Source organism: Hippopotamus amphibius, chromosome 3 (genome assembly GCF_030028045.1).
Source record: "Hippopotamus amphibius kiboko isolate mHipAmp2 chromosome 3, mHipAmp2.hap2, whole genome shotgun sequence".
Classification (NCBI taxonomy): Eukaryota; Metazoa; Chordata; class Mammalia; order Artiodactyla; family Hippopotamidae; genus Hippopotamus; species Hippopotamus amphibius.
Genome location: NC_080188.1, coordinates 132,905,394 through 132,929,093, shown reverse-complemented (window position 1 = coordinate 132,929,093; position 23,700 = coordinate 132,905,394). Strand labels below are relative to the sequence as shown.

General features: G+C 55.0%; 1 long non-coding RNA gene and 9 other non-coding genes across 10 annotated transcripts in view; 7 read left to right on the top strand and 3 right to left on the bottom strand.

The window, feature by feature from the left end:
- Positions 1-1,097: 1,097 nt before the first annotated feature.
- On the bottom strand, positions 1,098-1,180 carry TRNAL-CAG (transfer RNA leucine (anticodon CAG)). Its single transcript has one exon. It is a non-coding gene; the product is annotated as a tRNA-Leu (tRNA).
- Positions 1,181-1,748: 568 nt separating this feature from the next.
- On the top strand, positions 1,749-1,820 carry TRNAD-GUC (transfer RNA aspartic acid (anticodon GUC)). The gene has a single exon. It is a non-coding gene; the product is annotated as a tRNA-Asp (tRNA).
- Positions 1,821-2,621: 801 nt separating this feature from the next.
- On the top strand, positions 2,622-2,693 carry TRNAG-UCC (transfer RNA glycine (anticodon UCC)). The gene has a single exon. It is a non-coding gene; the product is annotated as a tRNA-Gly (tRNA).
- Positions 2,694-2,969: 276 nt separating this feature from the next.
- TRNAE-CUC (transfer RNA glutamic acid (anticodon CUC)) lies at positions 2,970-3,041 on the top strand. Its single transcript has one exon. It is a non-coding gene; the product is annotated as a tRNA-Glu (tRNA).
- Positions 3,042-8,933: 5,892 nt separating this feature from the next.
- Positions 8,934-9,004, bottom strand: TRNAG-GCC (transfer RNA glycine (anticodon GCC)). The gene has a single exon. It is a non-coding gene; the product is annotated as a tRNA-Gly (tRNA).
- Positions 9,005-10,639: 1,635 nt separating this feature from the next.
- Positions 10,640-10,722, bottom strand: TRNAL-CAG (transfer RNA leucine (anticodon CAG)). Its single transcript has one exon. It is a non-coding gene; the product is annotated as a tRNA-Leu (tRNA).
- Positions 10,723-11,293: 571 nt separating this feature from the next.
- TRNAD-GUC (transfer RNA aspartic acid (anticodon GUC)) lies at positions 11,294-11,365 on the top strand. The gene has a single exon. It is a non-coding gene; the product is annotated as a tRNA-Asp (tRNA).
- A 728-nt stretch (positions 11,366-12,093) lies between these two features.
- The window catches only part of LOC130848286 (uncharacterized), a 38,197-nt gene continuing 26,590 nt past the window's right edge, over positions 12,094-23,700 (top strand). The window contains exons 1-2 of the long non-coding RNA XR_009052594.1: positions 12,094-12,207; positions 23,065-23,148. This is a non-coding gene — a long non-coding RNA (uncharacterized LOC130848286). The remainder of the gene's footprint in view (positions 12,208-23,064; positions 23,149-23,700) is intronic.
- TRNAG-UCC (transfer RNA glycine (anticodon UCC)) lies at positions 12,191-12,262 on the top strand. Its single transcript has one exon. It is a non-coding gene; the product is annotated as a tRNA-Gly (tRNA).
- On the top strand, positions 12,538-12,609 carry TRNAE-CUC (transfer RNA glutamic acid (anticodon CUC)). Its single transcript has one exon. It is a non-coding gene; the product is annotated as a tRNA-Glu (tRNA).

Sequence of the window (23,700 nt, the reverse complement as noted above, 5' to 3'; positions counted from 1 at the left end):
TGGGCCCCCGGGAGCGCCGCCGCCACCGAGCAGACGCTCAGGCCCAAGGACCACAGGTGCCTGGGCCTCGCTGCTGCGCTCTGGCCCAGCCCTCTCCCGAGGGGTCCCGCTCTGAGGCGTTGGTCGTGAGAGGAGCGACGCGCCAGGGTGCGGTTAGGTCCGGCCGGGGCAGCGGCTTCCCCGGGCAACGTGCGCTGTGGCGCCCAAGGGGGTGGCCCGGGCTGAGGGCCGGACGTCTGTGGGCGGGTGACGGGGCGTCCAGGGCGCGCGCTCTCTCCTCGCTGGAGCACTCTTCCCGGGAGCGACTCCTGCGCCAGGCCTCCTGCAGGGAGGGCCCGGTGGTCCCTGGCCCAGCAGGAAGCTGGGCTGCCTGCGTGCTGGGAGGCAGGCAGCTGTGGCCCAGCCGAGGCCCCAAGGCCAATACGCACCGAGGGCACGCACCCCAGGCCGGCAAGACGGCGTCGGCCACCTCCGCGTGGCTGTGGGGGGAATGGAATGGGCAGGCGGGCCGGCGGGGCTGGCGCAAGGGACAGGATGTTGGACGGAGGGAGAGCTGCTGGTGGCGGACGTGGCAGCAAGGCTGGGAGAGTGAGCCCGCTGTTCACCAGGCAGAAGTCGGGCAGGCGGAAGGCGGGCGAAGAGTCGAGGGCTTTGCACCCGCGTCTGGTGTGTGTGTGGCGGTGGCGGGGTGCAGCGGGTGCAGTGGGAGTGGGAGCGAGGGACGGAGGGCGGAAGGAAGGAAGGGAGGGAGGGAAGGAGAAAAACTAGCAGCAGCAGCAGCAGCAAGCAAGCAGGTGAGGAAAGATGTGGTGCGAAGGACTGAAGGTTGGTGGTGTGGGTGCAGGTAGGAGGGGGCGTACTGGCTGGGCGGGAGGGCGTGTGTCCGGGAGGCTTCCAACTGGGCCATTTCTGCCAAGCCCGCGGGCGGGTGGGCAGGAAGCGCGGCCGTGGCGGAGAGGGTCCCGCGTGTGAGAGGCACGGATGTCCGGGCCTGAGTTTGGAGAGGCCGCAAGAGTGCAGTGCGCCAACGGAGAGGAAGGCGGTCAAGGGCTGCCAGAGGGACGGGTGCGTTAGTGGGGCGGGCCAAAAGGCTGGCTTGTCAGGAGTGGGATTCGAACCCACGCCTCCAGGGGAGACTGCGACCTGAACGCAGCGCCTTAGACCGCTCGGCCATCCTGACGGCGGGCCGGAGCGGGCGCGTCGCCGCTCGGCTGGCTGGGACCCGCCGCGACGCCAACAGCGGTGCCCTTGGCTGGACGCGGTGCTCCGCGCCAGGCGGGCGGCAGTCTGTCTGGCTGAGCAACGCACCGGGCGCGCGGTGGCCGACGGCGAGCGAGGCCTGCCGACGCGCCTGGCTCCGGCGCGGTGGCGGCCTCGCCCACCCCTGGCCCCGGACCGCGCCCGGCCGCGTCGGGCCAGCGCGTGCCGGCAGCACCCTCCCGCGCCTCTCTTCGCCGGACGGGGCACGGCGCACGCCCAGGCCCTCCTCGAAGCCTCGCTTGGCCTGTCGGGCCCCCTGCACCCGGCGCGATCCCCGCGTTGGAGGCAACAGGCAGCGCGCACTGGCAGGTGTCAGCGCCACGCGGGTCCGCGTCCCTGTCGGGGCCGGGGGCTGCTGCTTTGGACGACGCGGTTGGTTTGGTGTCGGGTCGGGTCGGGCACGCGCCCGGCACCCGTGGTGGGCAGAGGGCAGAGGGAGGCGCCGGCAGGCAGCCCAGAGCGGCCGGGCGCCCCAGCGGTCGCCGCCGTCCTCGTTAGTATAGTGGTGAGTATCCCCGCCTGTCACGCGGGAGACCGGGGTTCGATTCCCCGACGGGGAGGTAGCACGCCCTCTTTTTGATGGCCGGCGCCGCGCTCGGTCCTGCCGCCCGGCCCCCAAGGGCCCTTCTCCTCCCGTCGCCGTCCGCCCTCCAGCGAGGCCAGCGCGTGCCTAGCCTGCCCGCCCTGCACCCCCTGCAGCCCTCCAGCCCTTCCTCCTCGCCGGGCGCTCGGTCGCCACGGCGAGCCAGGGCCTCCTCTCGACCCCACAACCGCCCGACGACATCGCGGCCCGTCCGAAGGGGCGGCCTCACTGGGCTCCTTGCGGAGCGCCGCACAGCCGCGCAGCTCTGCACAGCGGGCGGGCCGGGTGGGTGGCGGATGAGCGCCGTCCCCTGTCGGTGCGGGAGGCGGCCTGGCCCCGCGCCGGGGGGAGAAGGGCCTTGGGGAGCCAGGTGCTGGAGGACGCGTCCCCCGGGGTGGGGGTGAGGGCGGGGGCGGGGGGTGGCCCGCGGCGTGAAGCCGAGGCCCCGGGAGCAGCAAGGCAGCGAGAGCGCCCCCCTGAGGCGGTCGGGCCGGTGGACTAGGGCAGCTGCGGAGGGCTGGCGCGGCTGGGGCTCCGGGCGGTCGTTGGTGTCGCCTGTGGCAGCACGGAGCTGCCGGCTGGCGGGGCGTCGGGGCAGGGCTGCTCCAGGCGGCGGAGGCGGAGGAGGGGGAGGAGGGGGAGGAGGACCAGGAGGAGGAGGAGGAGGGACAGGAGGAGGAGGAGGAGGACGAGGAGGAGGAGACGGCGGCCGAGGCGGCGGCGAGAGTGCGGTCGGGCGAGCCCGGGGCCGGCGTCTGCGGGCGGCCCGGGCTGTGCAGCGTTGGTGGTATAGTGGTGAGCATAGCTGCCTTCCAAGCAGTTGACCCGGGTTCGATTCCCGGCCAACGCAGTGGGCCGACCTTTTGCCGAGCTCCGCGGGCCTCGGGCCCCGGGCCTGGGAGGGAGAGCCGGGAGCGGGGAGCTAGCTGGCCCTTCGCGGCTTTTCGCGTGTGTGCGAGAAGCAGGCGCGCAGTGTTTTGCGGCTGCGGCCAGCAGGAAGAACGCGAGGGCACGTGCACTGCCAGGAGCGGCGCGGGGACTGGACTTGGGGAAGCCGGGTCTTGGCGCCGAGGTGGCGCGGCGCGGGCGCTATGGGGCGAGGAGCAGCGAATGGCAGGCCTGGCGCTCCCTGGTGGTCTAGTGGTTAGGATTCGGCGCTCTCACCGCCGCGGCCCGGGTTCGATTCCCGGTCAGGGAAGCCCTTCTTCTGCCTCTCGGCCTCCCACCGTCCCGCGCCCCCTTTTAGCCAGCCCACGCTTGCTCCGCCGCCTCGGAGCCCCGCCAGCAGCCGCCCGCCACCGTCCACCTCCAGCCCAAGCCCTGCCACGCAACCCTTTTGGCCGCACTGGAGCGCTCGCCCACGCCAGGCCCTCCACATCCCGCCTCCTCCTTCTCGGACCCTTGCCTCAGCCCCAAACACGACGGCCCGGGGCAGCCTCTCTCCCCGCCGAGGCTGTGGCCACGAGCAAACGCCCCCACCTGCGTTTGGACTCTCCGGCAGCACGACTTCTGCCACGACGCATCTCACCGCTGACGACCCATCCCGTCTTCCTTCCTGAGGGGCTGGTGTTGGTGCTGCTACTGCTGCTGCCTCCGCTACCCCTGGTGGCGGCGGTGGCAGTCCTGGTGTGGTGCTGGGGCTGGAGCCGCTGCTGCTGCTGCTGCTGCTGTTTGTGGTAAAGGTGGTGGTGGTGGTGGCGGTGGCAATGCGGGTGGGGCGGGGGGGGTGATGGCAGTGCAGCAGTGCAGGTGGGGATGGGGGTGGGGGTGGGGGTGCGGATGGCGGTGGGGGGGGTCGGCATGGAGGGGTGGGGGTGGAGGGTCCCATTGAGTGCCAGCACCTGCGACGCGGATCCATCGGGAAGGTGCAGGAGAGGGATCTCCATCTCCAAGTCGGGCCACTTGCAGGGACTCCGGCCGCTTCCTCGTGGGCCAGGTCCTGGACTGCCTGTGACTCCCGTGGCCCGGTGGTGGGCTCCAAGGGCGTCCTGGTCTTGAGCGGGCCATGGGAGCAGAGAGGCGGACCAAGGCACCCCGGAGGCAGAGATGTGAAAATGAATCCAAACACGTGCCAGGAGTTACACCGCCAGGCAGTGGAAGTCAGAGCGCAGGCAGATACCGGAGGTCAGCCGTGAAGACGGAGCCAAGCAGGTGGGATGCGGTGGAAGCAGATGCGTGACAGGGTGGACCACCAGCTAATATCGCATTCCAGGTGCGTGACCAACGCTCTCAACCCTATCACAGTGAGGCAAGAATGTGACCGTGCATACGTCCCTCCCTCCCCCAGAGCAAAGACACACACCCACGTGCGCGCGCGCACACATACACCGCTCCCCTAGACATGACTTCTCATGGTTTCCCATTCTCACCGTTCCTGTCTGTCTATCCAGGATATGCGCTGTCCTCCTTCGCAGCCCGTCCTCACCTTCTCCTAAGGATTCTCCCCAAGGTAAGTCCTCAGTCCCCATTCAGCCCAAGCTTGGGCACCTCTGTCGCCAAAGGCTTTAACGTCTGCTCACAGATTGTTTCCTTCAGAGGCAAACGGGACAGCCGGTGACGTGCACCGACCTGCCGTGGTGGTGTCACACTCGGTGCATTTGGACAACTGCAGGTCCCCTGTGGAAAGGAGCGAGAGTGGGCAGATGGGGCTTCCCATCACTGCAGGAAGTTTCCTCGGTGGCCTTGCTGGTACCTTGGGGCTGTGTGACAGTGCGGGAGGAAGGTGTTCGTGGCCGTTGGTGGTGGTCACCCCATGTGGATTAGGGAACGGAGCAAAACAGCCCTGTGGAGAGAGGGTGGTGGTGAGCCGCTTGCTGGGAGGTGGGAGGAAGGGCCTGGGGTGTCTGGCTGGAGCAGGGGCGGGCACGGAGGTATTGGGCTTGCAGGGACCTGGCCGGGAGAGCTGCTGGCCACTCAGGCAGAGGCTCTGCAGAAGCTTGGGACGGTGGTGGCACCGGTGCTGGTACGTGTGTGCGGGTAGGTCAGATCTGGGGTACGGGGGGAGCTGGAGTAGCAGGGGGTCTGAGGAGCGCTGGCGGAAGGGAGACTTCCAGGCAGGGCGTGTGAGAGTCGGGCCTGGGGTACAAGGGTATGGTGCGGGGTAGAGTGGGCCGAGCCTGCCGGCTAGGAGGAAGGGCGGGTGGCAAGCCGGGTATGTGAGTGGGCTGTGGTGCGAGGAGGATGGTGGGAGAGGACGCCATCGGGGCAGGGTGGTGGGTGAGCTTGCCAGACTGGTGCGCTGTGCTGCAAGGCGGTCAGGCGAACCACTGGGCTGGGACTGGGGGCGGTGGGTAAGAAGCAGGCAAGAGAGAAACAGAAACGCAGGATGCGACAGGGGCGAGGTGCGGTCCGAATGGGGTGGGGGCGTTCTACTGCCCCAGAGACATAAATCGCCTGTCATCAAGAGAAAACATCCAGTCTCATGTGAGTGTGATTGCGTGGGGCTGGGGGTGGGGGTGGGGGTGAGGGTGGAGGTTCAGATTTCAAGAGGCCAAAGGAGAGCTTCCATATGATCCAGCAGTCCCATTCCTGGGTACGTGCCCGGAAAAGACGAAACTCTAATGCCAAACGATACGCGTACCTCCATGTTCGCAGCAGCATTATTTGCAATAGCCAAGGTGGAAAGTACACAACCGCCCACCAACAGACGGCTGGCACAAGATGTGGTATCTGTGTAGCATGGATTATTTCTCAGCCATGAGGAAAAAGAATGAAATATTGCCATTAGCCACCACAAGGATGGTCCCAGAGACTACTAGACTTAGCGAAAGACGTCCGACAGAAAAGGACAAGATATGTGGAAACTAAAACCTATTCCACATGAATCTATGTGCGAAACAGACTCACAGACATAGAAAACCAAATGATGGTTCCCCAAGGGGAAAGGGAGAAGTGGAGTCATAAATCAGAAGCTGAAAGGAATGGATACACACTACTATGTGTGAGGGAGAAAGCAGCAAGGATATACAGAATAACTCGGGGAATAATATTCACTATCTTCTAGCAAACTGCACTAGAAATCAAGCCGAAAAAATATTAGCCATGGAAAATAGTCTCCCTTTGCTGTGCATCTGAAATTCACACGATATTGTTCATCAGCTGTGCTCCCCAAGCACAAGTACATAGAAGTAAATCACTAATCACTTAGAGAGAGAGAGAGAGAGAGATCAGTGACGAAATACAGAAAGAGGAGAAAGACGAGCTATCATATGATCCAGCAGTCCCAATCCTCGGGACACACCCGGGAAAGAGAGAAACTATACCTTGAAAAGAGACATGAACCCCCATGTTCACAGCAGCACTATGTGCTATAGCCAAGACATGGAAAACGTACTGTGGAATATTACTCAGCCATCAAAAAAGAATGAAATAGTGCCATGTGCAGCAAAAAGGATGGACCTAGAGAAGATTACACTTAGTGAAGTAAGTCCAACAGCGAGGGAGAGAGATATGTGGAATCTAAACAATAATACCAATGAATCTATGTGCAAAACAGAAACAGAGTCACAGACGTAGAACACAAACTGATGCTTACCCAAGGCGAAAGGGAGAAGTGGAAGAATAAGTTGGGAGCTGCGATGAACAGACACACCGTACAATATAGAAAAGAGATCAAGTAACGAGGATATAGAGAATAGCACAGGGAATGAGAGTCAGTATCTTCTGGTACCCCATTATGGAAATAAACCTGAAAATACATCATCTATGGAAAATAGTATCTCCCTGCTGTGCACCTGAAACTAACACACTATTGTCAATCAACTATACTTCCACTACTGCAGCTACTACTCTACAGAAAGGAAGGAAGGAAGGAAGGAAGGAAGGAAGGAAGGACGGAAGGACGGAAGGAAGGAATGTAGGGAGCGAGGAAGGGGTGGAGGGAGGGAGGAAGGAAGAAGCAAAGACGGAAAGACAAATGAAAGAAAGAAAAACCAAGCAAGCAGCAAAGGAAGAAGCAAGCAAGCAAGGAAAGAAGGAAGGAAGGATAGAAGCAAGAAATAAAGGAAGGAAGGAAGGAAGGAAAGGAAATGAAAGAAAGAAAAAGCAAGCAAGGAAGAAGCGAAGAAAGAAAAAAGAAAGAAGGACAGGTGAGCTGTCATATGATCTAGCAATCCCAATCCTCAGTACACATCTGGAAAAGACAAAAGCTCTAATTTGAAAAGATGCATGCACCCTCATGTTCATAGCAGCACTGTGTGCCATAGCCAAGACGTGGAAAACACCCAAGTGCTCATCAACAGACGGCAGTCGCAAGAAGATGTGCTGTACGTGCACGCCAGTGTTCACTGCAGCACTATTTACAAGAGCCGGGACGTGGAAGCAACCTAAATGTCCATCAACAGGTGAATGGGTAAAGAAGATGTGGTACATATACGCGATTGAATATTACTCAGCTGTAAAAAGGAACGCAGTTGGGACATTTGTCGAGACATGGATGGACCTAGAGACTGTCATACAGAGTGAAGTGAGTCAGAAAGAGAAAAACAGATATCGTGTGTTAACACATGTAAGCGGAATAAAGAAAAACGGTACCCATCAACCGGTTTGCAAGGCAGAAATAGAGACACAGATGTAGAGAACAGACATATAGACACCAAGTGGGGAAAGGGGGGCGGGGGGTTGTGGTGGGATGAACTGGCAGGTTGGGATTGCCATATATACATTACTAATAAGAAAAGAAGTATCAAATTGTACACTTTCAATATATGCAGTTTATCGTATGTCCATTGTATCTCAGTAAAAGCTCTTAAGGAAGAAAGAAAAAGAAGATGTGCTGCATGTGTAGTATGCAACATTCCTCAGCCATAGAAAGCAATGAAACCTTGCCATTTGGCGCAACCTGGATGGTCCTAGAGAATATTACACTTAGTAAAGTAAGTCTGACTGAGAAGGATAAAGGTACGTGGAATCTAAAAACTGCAACGAAGTGAACCTTTGTGCAAAACAAAGAGAGACTCACAGACGTAGAAAACACACGTGTGGTTACCCAAAGGGAAAGTGTAGGGGAGGGACATATTTGGAGGTGGGGTTGGGGTTAAAGGAGAGGCAACAGTATCCCTAAAGCAGAGAAGCAGCAAGGATTTTACTGCCTAGCACCAGGAACTAGCTTCATATCTCCTAAGAAACCGTACTGGAAAATAACCTGAAAAAGCACATTTCACTGAATCGCTTCGCTGTACACCTGACACGAACACAGTATTGTAAATCAACTCTACTTCTACTTAGCTAGGACACAAACAAACAAACACAAACAATCCAAACAGATCAAGGAGGCCACCGGGAGAAATGCAAGAGTAGGATCTTTGACAACGTAGGAATTGGAAAGGATCAGGGAAGGAGTGGGGAGATAGGGGGTGGGATGGGGGTGTTGGGTGGAGTAGCGGTGGTGGTGAGGGCGCGGCCTGAGGTGGTGGTGCTGTCCGGAGCAGCCATGATGCTGTCGGTAGGAGGAGAGGTTCAGGGGAGGCGGGGTGGTCGTGGGGGTGGTGATGGTGGTGGTGGTACTAGTGGTGGAGGAGTGGGCGGTGTTGGAAACATATTTCTGCTGAGGGACAAAACATGAATACAGAGTGCGGTTTGCCATGGCATCGTGGACTTCTCTGGAACTCCTCGTGCAAGACAATGCTTCGGGGACTCTCTAGGACAATGGGCTGTATCACTGCCCGAGGTGGCACCTTCCTTGCTGCTGGTTGTGCAAACACGGTATCGTTTTCGGAGTGTGGGCAGAGGGAGCCAGAGAGCTTGGAGAGGTGGTGAAAGGTGAAGAGATGGGGCGCGCCGGTGCTAGTGTGGGGTATTGCTTACGGGGCAAGGAGTGACGCAAGTGTGGGGTCAGGGTGAGGAAGAGCACAAGCCCAAGCAAGGTGTCCGGGCGCTAGAGTGGCAGAGCGCGCGAGGTGTCAGGTGGTGGAGGCTTGGCTCCGCAGTGTGTGTCGGGTGGGGGGGCGTCCGCGTGGGAAGGACAGGCCGGCAGGTGCGGTGGAGAGCTGCGGGTGGGAGCGAGCTGTGGCAGGCCCGGTGCCTTGGGCGTGGGAGCGGGGACGCCTAGCTCCGCTTTGGGGCTGCGGGAACCAAAAGGCGACGCTGCGGCTGCATGGGCCGGGAATCGAACCCGGGCCTCCCGCGTGGCAGGCGAGAATTCTACCACTGAACCACCCATGCACCGAGGGCACCCGGCGCCCGATGCTGCCCCAGCGCTGCTCGCAGCCAAGAGCCCGATACTGGGCGCCGCTCGCCCGAGGGCCTCTGCTCCGTTTGCGCAGGAGGCCGACGGCCCACCCCAGTGACAGGCTCCGGGCACGTGGGCGACCCCAGGGCGCCAGGCGGTCGAGAGGACAGAGGGACGGAGGGACGCAGGCGGGCTCGGCCCATCCTGCGCTTTCTCTGCCGTCCACGGCCGCCGCGAGGCTGTCGCTGTCGCCAGAGGAAGCCAGGAGCGGAAGCAGCCCGACCCGCGCCCGAATCGCAGGCAGGGCCGGCGAGGCGAGGCGAGGCGAGGCGCGGCGGCTGCGGCTGAGGGCCGAGTTTCGTCTCGGTGACCGCCAGGTCCCGACCCCAAGTCCCTCTGGCGGCTGGCTTTCTTGCCGCTGCGGGGCGGGCGAGGGCGGCCAGGGGTGGGGGTGGGATGGGAGTGGGGCAGGCATCGGAGCTCGCGCGGGGCCGGGGTCGGGGCCGCGAGCGCCGGAGATGGACCCCCGGGAGCGCCGCCGCCACCGAGCAGACGCTCAGGCCCAAGGACCACAGGTGCCTGGGCCTCGCTGCTGCGCTCTGGCCCAGCCCTCTCCCGAGGGGTCCCGCTCTGAGGCGTTGGTCGTGAGAGGAGCGACGCGCCAGGGTGCGGTTAGGTCCGGCCGGGGCAGCGGCTTCCCCGGGCAACGTGCGCTGTGGCGCCCAAGGGGGTGGCCCGGGCTGAGGGCCGGACGTCTGTGGGCGGGTGACGGGGCGTCCAGGGCGCGCGCTCTCTCCTCGCTGGAGCACTCTTCCCGGGAGCGACTCCTGCGCCAGGCCTCCTGCAGGGAGGGCCCGGTGGTCCCTGGCCCAGCAGGAAGCTGGGCTGCCTGCGTGCTGGGAGGCAGGCAGCTGTGGCCCAGCCGAGGCCCCAAGGCCAATACGCACCGAGGGCACGCACCCCAGGCCGGCAAGACGGCGTCGGCCACCTCCGCGTGGCTGTGGGGGGAATGGAATGGGCAGGCGGGCCGGCGGGGCTGGCGCAAGGGACAGGATGTTGGACGGAGGGAGAGCTGCTGGTGGCGGACGTGGCAGCAAGGCTGGGAGAGTGAGCCCGCTGTTCACCAGGCAGAAGTCGGGCAGGCGGAAGGCGGGTGAAGAGTCGAGGGCTTTGCACCCGCGTCTGGTGTGTGTGTGGCGGTGGCGGGGTGCAGCGGGTGCAGTGGGAGTGGGAGCGAGGGACGGAGGGCGGAAGGAAGGAAGGGAGGGAGGGAAGGAGAAAAACTAGCAGCAGCAGCAGCAGCAGCCGCAGCAGCAAGCAAGCAGGTGAGGAAAGATGTGGTGCGAAGGACTGAAGGTTGGTGGTGTGGGTGCAGGTAGGAGGGGGCGTACTGGCTGGGCGGGAGGGCGTGTGTCCGGGAGGCTTCCAACTGGGCCATTTCTGCCAAGCCCGCGGGCGGGTGGGCAGGAAGCGCGGCCGTGGCGGAGAGGGTCCCGCGTGTGAGAGGCACGGATGTCCGGGCCTGAGTTTGGAGAGGCCGCAAGAGTGCAGTGCGCCAACGGAGAGGAAGGCGGTCAAGGGCTGCCAGAGGGACGGGTGCGTTAGTGGGGCGGGCCAAAAGGCTGGCTTGTCAGGAGTGGGATTCGAACCCACGCCTCCAGGGGAGACTGCGACCTGAACGCAGCGCCTTAGAGCGCTCGGCCATCCTGACGGCGGGCCGGAGCGGGCGCGTCGCCGCTCGGCTGGCTGGGACCCGCCGCGACGCCAACAGCGGTGCCCTTGGCTGGACGCGGTGCTCCGCGCCAGGCGGGCGGCCGTCTGGCTGAGCAACGCACCGGGCGCGCGGTGGCCGACGGCGAGCGAGGCCTGCCGACGCGCCTGGCTCCGGCGCGGTGGCGGCCTCGCCCACCCCTGGCCCCGGACCGCGCCCGGCCGCGTCGGGCCAGCGCGTGCCGGCAGCACCCTCCCGCGCCTCTCTTCGCCGGACGGGGCACGGCGCACGCCCAGGCCCTCCTCGAAGCCTCGCTTGGCCTGTCGGGCCCCCTGCACCCGGCGCGATCCCCGCGTTGGAGGCAACAGGCAGCGCGCACTGGCAGGTGTCAGCGCCACGCGGGTCCGCGTCCCTGTCGGGGCCGGGGGCTGCTGCTTTGGACGACGCGGTTGGTTTGGTGTCGGGTCGGGTCGGGCACGCGCCCGGCGCCCGTGGTGGGCAGAGGGCAGAGGGCAGAGGGAGGCGCCGGCAGGCAGCCCAGAGCGGCCGGGCGCCCCGGCGGTCGCCGCCGTCCTCGTTAGTATAGTGGTGAGTATCCCCGCCTGTCACGCGGGAGACCGGGGTTCGATTCCCCGACGGGGAGGCAGCACGCCCTCTTTTTGATGGCCGGCGCCGCGCTCGGTCCTGCCGCCCGGCCCCCAAGGGCCCTTCTCCTCCCGTCGCCGTCCGCCCTCCAGCGAGGCCAGCGCGTGCCTAGCCTGCCCGCCCGGCACCCCCTGCAGCCCTCCAGCCCTTCCTCCTCGCCGGGCGCTCGGTCGCCACAGCGAGCCAGGGCCTCCTCTCGACCCCACAACCGCCCGACGACATCGCGGCCCGTCCGAAGGGGCGGCCTCACTGGGCTCCTTGCGGAGCGCCGCACAGCCGCGCAGCTCTGCACAGCGGGCGGGCCGGGTGGGTGGCGGATGAGCGCCGTCCCCTGTCGGTGCGGGAGGCGGCCTGGCCCCGCGCCGGGGGGAGAAGGGCCTTGGGGAGCCAGGTGCTGGAGGACGCGTCCCCCGGGGTGGGGGTGAGGGCGGGGGCGGGGGGTGGCCCGCGGCGTGAAGCCGAGGCCCCGGGAGCAGCAAGGCAGCGAGAGCGCCCCCCTGAGGCGGTCGGGCCGGTGGACTAGGGCAGCTGCGGAGGGCTGGCGCGGCTGGGGCTCCGGGCGGTCGTTGGTGTCGCCTGTGGCAGCACGGAGCTGCCGGCTGGCGGGGCGTCGGGGCAGGGCTGCTCCAGGCGGCGGAGGCGGAGGAGGGGGAGGAGGGGGAGGAGGGGGAGGAGGACCAAGAGGAGGAGGAGGCGGGACAGGAGGAGGAGGGACAGGAGGAGGAGGAGGAGGACGAGGAGGAGGAGACGGCGGCCGAGGCGGCGGCGAGAGTGCGGTCGGGCGAGCCCGGGGCCGGCGTCTGCGGGCGGCCCGGGCTGTGCAGCGTTGGTGGTATAGTGGTGAGCATAGCTGCCTTCCAAGCAGTTGACCCGGGTTCGATTCCCGGCCAACGCAGTGGGCCGACCTTTTGCCGAGCTCCGCGGGCCTCGGGCCCCGGGCCTGGGAGGGAGAGCCGGGAGCGGGAGCTAGCTGGCCCTTCGCGGCTTTTCGCGTGTGTGCGAGAAGCAGGCGCGCAGTGTTTTGCGGCTGCGGCCAGCAGGAAGAACGCGAGGGCACGTGCACTGCCAGGAGCGGCGCGGGGACTGGACTTGGGGAAGCCGGGTCTTGGCGCCGACGTGGCGCGGCGCGGGCGCTATGGGGCGAGGAGCAGCGAGTGGCGGGCCTGGCGCTCCCTGGTGGTCTAGTGGTTAGGATTCGGCGCTCTCACCGCCGCGGCCCGGGTTCGATTCCCGGTCAGGGAAGCCCTTCTTCTGCCTCTCGGCCTCCCACCGTCCCGCGCCCCCTTTTAGCTAGCCCACGCTTGCTCCGCCGCCTCGGAGCCCCGCCAGCAGCCGCCCGCCACCGTCCACCTCCAGCCCAAGCCCTGCCACGCAACCCTTTTGGCCGCACTGGAGCGCTCGCCCACGCCAGGCCCTCCACATCCCGCCTCCTCCTTCTCGGACCCTTGCCTCAGCCCCAAACACGACTGGCCGGGGCAGCCTCTCTCCCCGCCGAGGCTGTGGCCACGAGCAAACGCCCCCACCTGCGTTTGGACTCTCCGGCAGCACGACTTCTGCCACGACGCATCTCACCGCTGACGACCCATCCCGTCTTCCTTCCTGAGGGGCTGGTGTTGGTGCTGCTGCTGCTGCTGCCTCTGCTGCCCCTGGTGGCGGCGGTGGCAGTCCTGGTGTGGTGCTGGGGCTGGAGCCGCTGCTGCTGCTGCTGCTGCTGCTGTTTGTGGTAAAGGTGGTGGTGGTGGCGGCAGTGGTGGTGATGACAGTGCGGGTGGGGCGGGGGGGTGATGGCAGTGCAGGTGGGGATGGGGGTGGGGGTGGGGGTGCGGATGGCGGTGGGGGGGGTTGGCATGGAGGGGTGGGGGTGGAGGGTCCTATTGAGTGCCAGCACCTGCGACGCGGATCCATCGGGAAGGTGCAGGAGAGGGATCTCCATCTCCAAGTCGGGCCACTTGCAGGGACTCCGGCCGCTTCCTCGTGGGCCAGGTCCTGGACTGCCTGTGACTCCCGTGGCCCGGTGGTGGGCTCCAAGGGCGTCCTGGTCTTGAGCGGGCCATGGGAGCAGCAAGGCAGACCAAGGCACCCCGGAGGCAGAGATGTGAAAATGAATCCAAACACGTGCCAGGAGTTACACCGCCAGGTAGTGGAAGTAGAGCGCAAGCAGATACTGGAGGTCAGCCAGGAAACTGACCCAAGCAGTTGAGAGGCAGTGGAAACAGATGGGTAACAGCGTGGACTACTTGCCAATATTGCATTCCAGGTACATGACCGCTGTTCTCAATCCTATGTCCAGTGAGGCAGGAATGTTACCGTGTATACCTCTGTCCCTCTCCGTAACCAAACTCACAGACGCCCATCCCTCACGTAGATTTGAGTTGTGATAATTTTCCATTTCCTTCTTACCATGTCTGTACTTAGGAGTGACTCTGTACCTTTCTGCACGCCTGTACTTGTCTTCTTTTGGTGATACTCTCAAGGTAAATGTTAGACCTGCATTATCTTTGGTAGATCTCTGCACCCTTGTGGTACTGCATAGGCTAAGGAGACATTTACATAACCTCCTTTTACCCTTCTTGCCTTGGCTTTTGTTCTCCTCTTTTCCACTTGGCCTATATTTCCTGGAGAATTCCCCACTTTGTTCACTATTTTCACACCACTATATCTTTTCTTTGTCCCTACCCTTGCATTCCAGGAAATCGCATTCTCTTGGTGCTGAGCTTTATCTAATTCAGTTTCCAGCTTCTATCATCTCTGTTTAATATTTAACTTGGCAGTTACATTTCTATTCGTGTGGGAGTTTTTCCATTCCATTCTTCTTTTAGACTCGTTAGATGCTGCTTTTTCCTTATGTTTTTTAATAGGACGTTGATCATCTGACTCCTGTTTAGAAACTTAAGTAAAAACAAAAAGCCTCTCCAGTCTGTGGACCCAGGTTTTCTCTATGCTTCTTACACTTCTAGCAAAGCTTGTCTACGGAATTTTTACAAAAACCTTTTGAATCAAATAGACTTTTTCCCTGGAGGAAGTAGTGTCTTCCATTTTTATCTGCTTTACCTCCTAGCCAAGGGATGAAATCCTATTATTTTTCATTTTATGAATATCATTTCTGATCTGGTTTTACCCACAGCAGCAACTAAACTGTTTTCCATAAAGACTAACCATATGTATATGTAGGTAAATTAATACCAGTTAATAATTAATTGATATTAATATAATATTAATTACATCAATAGTAATATAGTAAGTACTTATTTCATTATATAATTGTGTAATTAATGCTATAATACTAATACGTTAATGTTATAATGCTAATGATTATTAAATAATTAATAATCAATAAGTAGGCTTTTTCAGACCTTAAGTAAATGTAATTGATGGTCTAGGTTTCTCTGTTAAGTATCTTCTGAATGGCAGGATCCACCCATAGAAATGTCAGCCGATTTGGTAAAATTGCCCAGGCTATGCAGAACTCTGAAAAGTTAACTGCTTTTAGAATTCCAAAGAATCTGGAGAAACTACGTTCATTCCTAAAACTGATTTTCTTATTTCAAATTAATTTGCAGGTGCGTTTCATGTTTCTGAGTAAAAAATTATACTGATACTCATTAAAAACTAGTGATTCTCTATGGTGAGCCATGGCCCATCAGCAATATTTTGTATCATTACGTGTGTTAATAGGAGGAGTATTGGGGGGTGGTGTTCAACCTACGGTCTCAGGCCCAAAGATGTTGCTCTGCCTCCCATTGGTATATTTGGTGCGCCTTGAGAATCATTCAGGAAGAGCTTTGGAGCTCACTGCCATATTGAACTTATCTTTCAATAAACCCAGCATCTGGATTTAAAATTCAGAAAGAGGCAATGAAACTGGGCTTCAAAGAAGTTTACTGAAATTAGAACATCATGCTGACTTCCCAAGAAGGGGTCGTTAGTTCACATTAGCAGTGAACTATTTGCCCAAAACCCACCCCTGTTTCATGCTCCATTCCCTCAAGCCATTCTCACTTCCTTCAAGTGGTGAATTTGGTTTTACTTGTGGCTCGGTATCAACTTTGGGAGAAGGAGGCAGTCGTTTCCCGCTAGTGCTAAGGAATTGGGAAGAAAGGAAGTAAGGACCCTAGTGTCACACGGCAGGGATGATTTCTTGTGTCAGTTTTTATAATCACACAACTCAGATCTACTTGCAATGTGAAAGTGAGGAAGTGGGAACCTTAGCAGAGGAATGTGGTGTTTGATTAAAGATCTGTGAATGTGACCTGGAAGAATAACTATGCTGCCTTGGCTTCTGTGGCACCAATGGTTCATGAACTAGGCTGTTAGGAGGAAGGCCAGTCGTTCTCCTCCCACTCCTGGGCACTGATAACTTTTAATTTTTTGAGGTAATTTGGTCTCTGACATTATATAAGTTTCACGTGTACAACAGTATATTTCTACTTCTGTATACACCACCAGCTGCTCAGCAACAAAAGTTGAGCTTCTGCTCCTTACCATAGTGGATCCATTTCACCCTCCCCCACCGGACGTTTGCAACTTTGAGTCAGGATGATTAACGATTCTCCTCCTGATGTCCTAGTCTTCCTTTTTACTTGATCTTTCCTCTTAGACATCATTCTGATCCAAAATTATATGAATTACTTGTCTAGTAAGAGACATTTCTCAGCTTTCCACATCCTACTCATGCAGGAGTCATCCGTGGCCAAAGTAAACATAGATGACTTTCTTTCCAGAAGCAAATCCTTTGAGAGATGCCTTCCTGCAGAATCTCACAGCCAGTGGGCTGTTACAAGTGCGGGCTGCTACTACACAAAACAGCTAAGGTTCTTCACCACTCAGTTAATTCTAACGGCAGATGCTAAACAGCTGAAGTGAATGATCTCTGGCCAATTTTAAAGAACAATCCAGTATTCCAAGCATTAATGTGTTCTAATTTATCTGGCTACTCACTTATAGTTGGACACTGCTCTTATATGTAGGGTTGCAGTGAAAGTCCTAGAAATAATCTTTTACGGGCTTTGCCCTTGGCCCCAACTCTTGTTGGGGTGACACTCTTTTTAGGTGATCTCACCACTCTTGAGTCTGCAGTTATATAGACAACTCTCTTAAATTTGTGTCTCCAGTATTTATCTGAGTTCTAAACTCATCCATGCATCCACCTGCCTGCTCCACATAACCGCTTGACCCGTTCTCTCCCAAACTGAGTCTATATTTTCTCTATTCCCTAAGCAGGAGTCTTTTCCAGTGTTCCCTCTCTCAAGGAATGGCAGTACCATCCCTTTAGGGAAACAAACTAGACAGGAAGGAGACTTACTTGAAGTTGCTTTCCCTCACCCAGCAAATCTTTAATCACCAAGTTATTCCCATTTTAACTTCCCTGGCATCCCTCCTGTTAGCCCACTGCCAGGTTCCCTGGGATGTAGATCACGTCAGCTTGAGAATTTCTGGTATAGTGTGAGAAATGTGTTCCTCGAGACCATCTGTGTTTGCTCCCACGCCAGGAACAACCTGGCCTTTCCCCTCTGCCAAAGCTGACTTTTCATCCTCTCAGGTATCCTTCTTAGCTCAGGAAAGGAAGACCATGGAGAAGAATCTCTCTGTTGGCCAAATCAAACTTTCTTATAATTGGCTGGTCTTCCTGAAGGCTTTTAGAAAAACACAAAATTCTGGCTTGTCCCTAGTCTTTGAATATGTACCTGTTTATTGCTCTGTTTATGCATGCATGTGGTCATTCATTCACTGAACATATATTGACAGCTGTTATGTGTCAGGCACGCTGCAAGGAACTGGAAATAAGATGGGCAAGAAAACATATACAGTCACCATGGTTATTCAGCTCATACTCCACTTCCTGGAATTCGTGAAAATGAGAACTGATTGTGCTCCTTGGGGAATTTCCAGTACAAATGGAGTCCACAGTCCCTAATGCTTCCTCTTTTTCTTCCATTTTCAAAGCTAAGGAGGCTATAAGGCTATGCTATGCACTCGCCCTATATTGGCTGAAGGAAATTGGCTTTTGGAATCTCCCGAATCTGTTGTGCTTCCAGACTTTCAGGCTCAGGATTAGAGAGCAGGATCCTTGGTTGCACAAAGTCGAGCTCCCCCAAGCGGGAGCTGGGGCTTGACAGTTAACCCAAGGTACAATCCAGTGTTTGACCACAAATGATGCAACAGGAACTGCCAATCCATGGATTCTACCTAATCTTTGTAGTGAAATGGGTTAGGCTCTCCACTGTTAGGTTAGAGCTTGCTGGTTCACAGTCCACCCAGAGACTTCTGTCCTTTGAGCCACAAAACACCCTTCTTTTGACCCAGACCTTCACATTCTTCATCTCTTCATAAGCTATTCACCTCATTTCTGAGCTGTTCCTGGTATAGATGAGGCTCCTTGGGTTGTTTTTTCTTGGTCAAAAGACTTTTGGGTAAAAGAACAAGTCATTTGGCCCCCCACATATCCAACATACAGTGTTGGGAAAGGCTTGGGGTAACTGTTATGCACATTCCCATTCAGAGCATGAAATTGGAGGCATACAGCAATCACCGGTCCATAGCAATTCTGATATCCAGCCAGGTATATGCCGCCAGTTCCTTAAGGCCCACTACTGCTCCCTGGGAATGATTCTCCTCCTTTCGATATCATCTCCTGTGTTATGCTTACTCTTCCATAAGAATACCAAGTGTTTGCAGATGATCTTTTTTTTTTTCTAGCCTGCTTCCTGCCCATAGAAGCTTGAAGGTCCAAAGGCTTCTTTTAATTTCGTGCTCTCTATCCCTTTTGGTCCAAGCTGACATATTTCCTTTAAAATCTTGGAGAGTTTCTCATATATCAATACATATTTCACTTATTAGACAAAAGCCACACTCACAAATCTCTTTGAGATAAGCCCTTTTTCACTTTGGGTGCCTGGTGAGGTTGCTGGAGGCCAATGCCCTTAAGATTCTTAAAAGCCTCATTATCAGGAAAGGTCTGGAGGCATGCCCTTAAGAGTGACTGCCTTCTTTCTGTCTCAAAGAGTCTATGAGGCACTATTTCAGTCTTCCTGACATCTTAATAAAGATTCCCCTAAGTACAGCCTTAGCATCATCTTTCCCCTGGGACCAGGTTTTTCTGACAGTGCCTGGGTTTGATCCTTGTGTGGAGGCCCTTTCTTTCTCTGAGAAATATTTGTGCTGGAAACTATCTCAAGCTTTTACATTTCCTCCAAATTCCATTTGAAAATGGAGCAGTTAGTTGTTTAGTTCATCTCCATTTTCTAATATTTTGTGATAGACAGGGGAGGGGAGGAAAAAATTCTTTTTTCTTGTACTCTCCTAGACTCTTCAGTTGGGGCACCATAAAATTATACCGATAAAAGAAAGATTAACAAGAAAAAAACAGTTTATTGATGCGTGTAGCTCACACCACACAGGAGAAACCTCATGATGGATAACTCAAAGGAGGGGTTACAACTTGGGCCAAGATAGCATCTTAAAAAAGAAAAATAAATTTGTAGAGAAATGACACAACAGCAAACTGTGGGAAGGTAAAGATGGGGGGAACTGAGTTAAAGACAGATATTCAAGCAAATATTTGTACATGAATGCTCATAGCAGCACTATTCACAACAACCAAAAGGTGGAAACAACCCAGATGTCCATCAGTGGATGAATGGATAAACAAAATGTGGTAAATACATATGAAGGAATATTCTTCAGCCATAAAAAAGAATGAAGTATTCATACATGCTACAATATGATTGAACTCCAAAAAGAAGTGAAAGAAGCCAGACATAAAATGTCACATAATGTGTGATTCCATTTACATGCAACATCTAAAATAGTTGAGTCCAAAGGAATAGAAAGCAGATCGATGGCTTCCAGGAACTGGGAGGAGAGAGTGTTGGGGAATAATTACTTAATACATGTGGAGCTTTATTTTGGGATGATGAAAATGTTTTGGACTAGATAGAGGTGGTGGTTGCATAACCTTGAGAATGTATTAAATGCCACTCAATTATTCACTGTAAAATGCTTAATTTTATGTTATGTGAATTTCACTTAAAAAACAAAAAAAACTCAGTGTGGTACCTGAAGTCCAATGGTCAGCAGGTTTAACTGTAAATCAATAGATTGTTGTTCAAGCCCTCCCAGGGAAGTGTGTTTTTAGCCTACTATGGCCCAGCCCTGCTGTTTCTCTGCCAGAGGGGCTTTTTCTTTCTTAATTCACCCCTGTTATATAACCAGATGAAAGCATCTTTGCGCTACATCCAGATAGGGCAGAAGCAAAAATGCTCTGAAAAAGCAGTTATCCTAAACTAAACCCCAACTGAGGCAATTCTCTTTTGTGTGCTTAGTATACTGTGTCACTATCTGTGATGGTTAATTTTATGTGTCAACTTGAGTGGGCCGTGGGTTGCCCAGATATTGGGTCAAACATTATTTCAAGTGTTTCTGTGAGAATGTTTTTGCATGGGATTAACATTTAAATCAGAAGACTGAATAAAGCAGATTGTTCTCCCTAATGTGTGTGGGCCTCATCCAATCTGTTGGATGACCAAATTGAACAAAAAGACTGCCCTCCCCCTAGTAAGAAAGAACTCATCCTGCCTAACTGCCTTCCACTGGGAATTGGGGTTTTCCTGCCTTCAGACTTGGACTGGAACATCAGCTCTTTCTTGGTCTGGAGCTTGCTGGCCTTGAACCAGCTCTCCCGGTTCTCAGGCCTTCAGACTCCAACTGGAACCAAATCATCAGCTCTCGTGGGAGACTAGCTTGCCAGCTCACACTGCAGATCCATAATCACATGAGCCAATTCTTTATAATCTCTCTGTATAGATATAGATGTAGGTGTAGTTGTAGGTATAGGTGTAGATGTAGGTGTGAGGCGTAGGTGTAGATAGATACAGGTCTCCTAATGGTTCTGTTGCTGGGAGATACCATCCATCCAGTCCAACATCTAAGAAACTTTACAGGCCCCATTTTCTCCCTCTTCTCATTAACTTCTAGTAGGAAATCTGAGTGTTCCTCAAGTTCAAAATTGGAAGCATGATATTGAATACAATTTTAAGAGGAAAATGCATACCTATTAGCCCTGTACCTTCAAACTACGTGGCAACTGCTTGAGCTACTGAGGTGAAAACACTCCCCAAAGAACTTGGCATTGTCCTCACTGGAGGGGAAGCCACAGAAGATAAAAAAGAAAGGACTTAATGCTTAATGGATATGGACAGTGGGTAGGAAAGTTTCTGAGCTTATTTCCAAGGGTGCTGTGATTCACTGGGGTGGGACTCGCGAAAATGTTCCTGGTTGGGAGAGTGGAGAAAGATGACTTAGTTTGGGGAAGAGGGACCTTAGACCCAAGTGGTCAGGGCAAGGAGCTGAGAGCTTGATATATGGGTGGGCCTGGAAAGTCAGAGAAGTCAGTGTGCCCTGATATCTGCAACTGTGGGAATGAGTACAAATGAAGGCCCACATACCATATTCTGAATATTTTAAACTTATAAATTAAGCTAACAAACAGTAAAATTAAATAAGATCTTTCTTCCTACCTTGACAAAAATACCTTCTTAAGGATCTGTGGGGCCAGTTTTGCATTTAGAATTATGGGACTCCTCACACTTCTGTGACTGAGCAGGGTGGGAAAGGGAGGACCTGCTATTAGCTCTAGCTGCTTTTTGCACTGAAAGGGCACCTAACCTCCCACATCCAAGCTCTGTTCAAACTCCTGCAAACAGCCTTGCTTTGGCCACCTGCGGATCCTCGCCTGCACACACTGGCAGCGTAATCCACCTCAGCGGTACTGATGGGAGAGGAGGCCTCCTGGGGTTTCAGGCATTTGTACAGGTCATTCCCAGGTCCCAAACAGCAGAGCATGGCCGAGAGGAAGGGTGCAGCTCCAGGTGGGCTTGTCCTGTTGACCCTGAATGTTTCTCCCTCTGCACTGGGGAGAGGTGAATTTGGAGAACATCAGGAATATTATCCTTTTAGGGAAAGGGTGGGCAAAAAGGGACATGTTTCCTCAGTCAAACATGGGGAAGCTATAGAAGAGAGAGAGGCACACAGATTTTAGGAATGGAAGGAAGGAAGATAGGAAGGGAGGGAGGGAAGGAAGAAGGAAGAAAGAAAGAAGGAAGGAAAGAAGAGAAATCTCTGTGCTCAGAGAGTCAGTGACAAAAATGTTGTAGGAAAAATTATCCTCTTCCTGCCTGGCTTGACTTGTCACCATCTTTCTTCCAACTTTTCTGCCACTGAAGTTCCATTTCACCCTTTGACCCAGGTGGCAGTCACTGCTCCACCACCACACACACCACTTCAAAATATTCCTCAGACATCCCTGAAATTTTTCTAACACGTGTCTGAATCACTCCTAAGATCTTTTTCCACAAGATGCTGCCTGCAGCCTCCTGACCCTGTTCCCTGGTGGTCTAGTGGCTAGGATCCAACCGCCATGGCCCAGGTTCAGCTCCCCATCTGGGAAAGGTGCTTTTCCTTTCTGGCCACCTATATTCTATATTCTATATTCTATACTGAGGTTCCCACTGCCTCTGTCATAGCCAAGGCTAGCTTGTGCACAATCTTTGAGATCCTCAAGTGACCACATGGCTCCTGACTTTTGCCCGCCAACACTGCACTTGGGGATCCTCAGATTAAGGGGTGGCACGCGAAGTCATTATGCCTCTCAGACTTCTCCCAGGTGATCCTGAAATCAACTTTGAGAATTGCGGGACAATGTCTTTTGCGAGCGAAGGACTGTTGTCATATAACTTGCCATTTTAATAAGATCATCCTTGATCTTTTTATTATAGTTTCTGTCTTACAGGTAAAGTTAACTAACCAATTACCATATAGAAATGTGTTCTTATTTTTACAAAAGATCAAATGGATGAAGTGTAGTTTTCTACCCCTAAACTAAGTGAAGAAGCATAATAGATGGTTTCAACTTCCTAATGGGGCAACTGGGAATACCCGGCTGCAGCCACCAGCAGAAACGGCAGTGGATCTGGTAAAATTACCTGGGCTCTCTACATCTGTGAATGTAACTGCTCTTAGGGTCTCAATGGACTGGGGGTGGGGGTGGGGGGGAATTACATTCGTTACTAAAACTGCCTGTGCCAATCAAACCTTAATAGATTTATAAATCATTTGAAATAACTCACTTGTTTCATATAGAAATTACTTATATTGCATGGTGAGGGTGGGGGACGGCAAGCCACAGAAATCAGTAATTCCCAATGGGGTGAGGCTCATGGAGTTCGAATCTGCACAGAGGAATTTTTCATTTTTCACAGTCACCTTGTTCCCTTCATAAATATGTACCTCAGGACCAGATGACCTGGGGTGTGGGCAAGTGAGCCTCAGTAAGACTCAGGCGCAGAAGCCGCAGCAGCCACGGCAACAGCAGAATGAGGGTGATCAGAAACAAAACCCCTCTTCCCTGACCGGGAATCGAAACTGGGCAGTAGCGGTGAAAGCGCCAAATCCTAACCATTAGACCACCACGGAAGGGCACTAAAAAGGACAGACAGCACCTTCTAGAAAAAGATCTTGGGAAGGATACAACAAATATTAGAAACTTTTAGGGATGCCTGAGAAATGTCCCTGAAATTTTAAATAATTTTATCTTTGAACGAGTGTTTTGTAACTGGAGTCCAGTGGAACAATGGCGCCTGCTCAGTGAGCAGATACCAGCAACATTTTTACCTGCCTTCCTTGTCACCCATTTGTATATAGCACTTGCTCTGCTTGATGAACACAGAATTCCGGACGGACCCACTATGCAGCGGGAGTTCAGAAACCTAAGATGAGCAGTACAAGGTAAGTACATTGCCTCTGTGACTGAATAAGCTGACCTGCTTGCCCCAGAGACCACACTTTCCCTTCAAAGCAGAATTTGCTTCGAATACAGAAAGGCAGTGACGTTCTAAGAAAAACTAACAACCAGGGTTTCCTATCATATCTTTTCTTATATCACTTCCCTGAATTAGCCAACTACTTATGCTAAAAACTATGACATAGGACAGAGAAAGACAGAGCAACCCATAGTTCCTTTTCCTTTTCAGTCCTTACTTATCAGCAAGCTGAAGATAGAAAATGTTGGTAGTATGTGTGTATCAAGAAGTAAAATAAAAGCAGCTGAATTAGTTCTGTGCAGCACTTCCACTGTTCTGGTAGGGACAAAAATTCATTTGCATACGGGAGCTGTGAAATGTGGATTGTGTCCTTTCGATGATTCAGCATGTGAGTTAAATGCTTTCATATTTGCATTGTCAAATAAAAACAAAGCCGGACTTAGATAAGGAAAGGCTTTTCAAAAAGACTATTGCAATAGGGAGAATGTTCCAGTCTCAGAAATCTGCAAGCATCTCA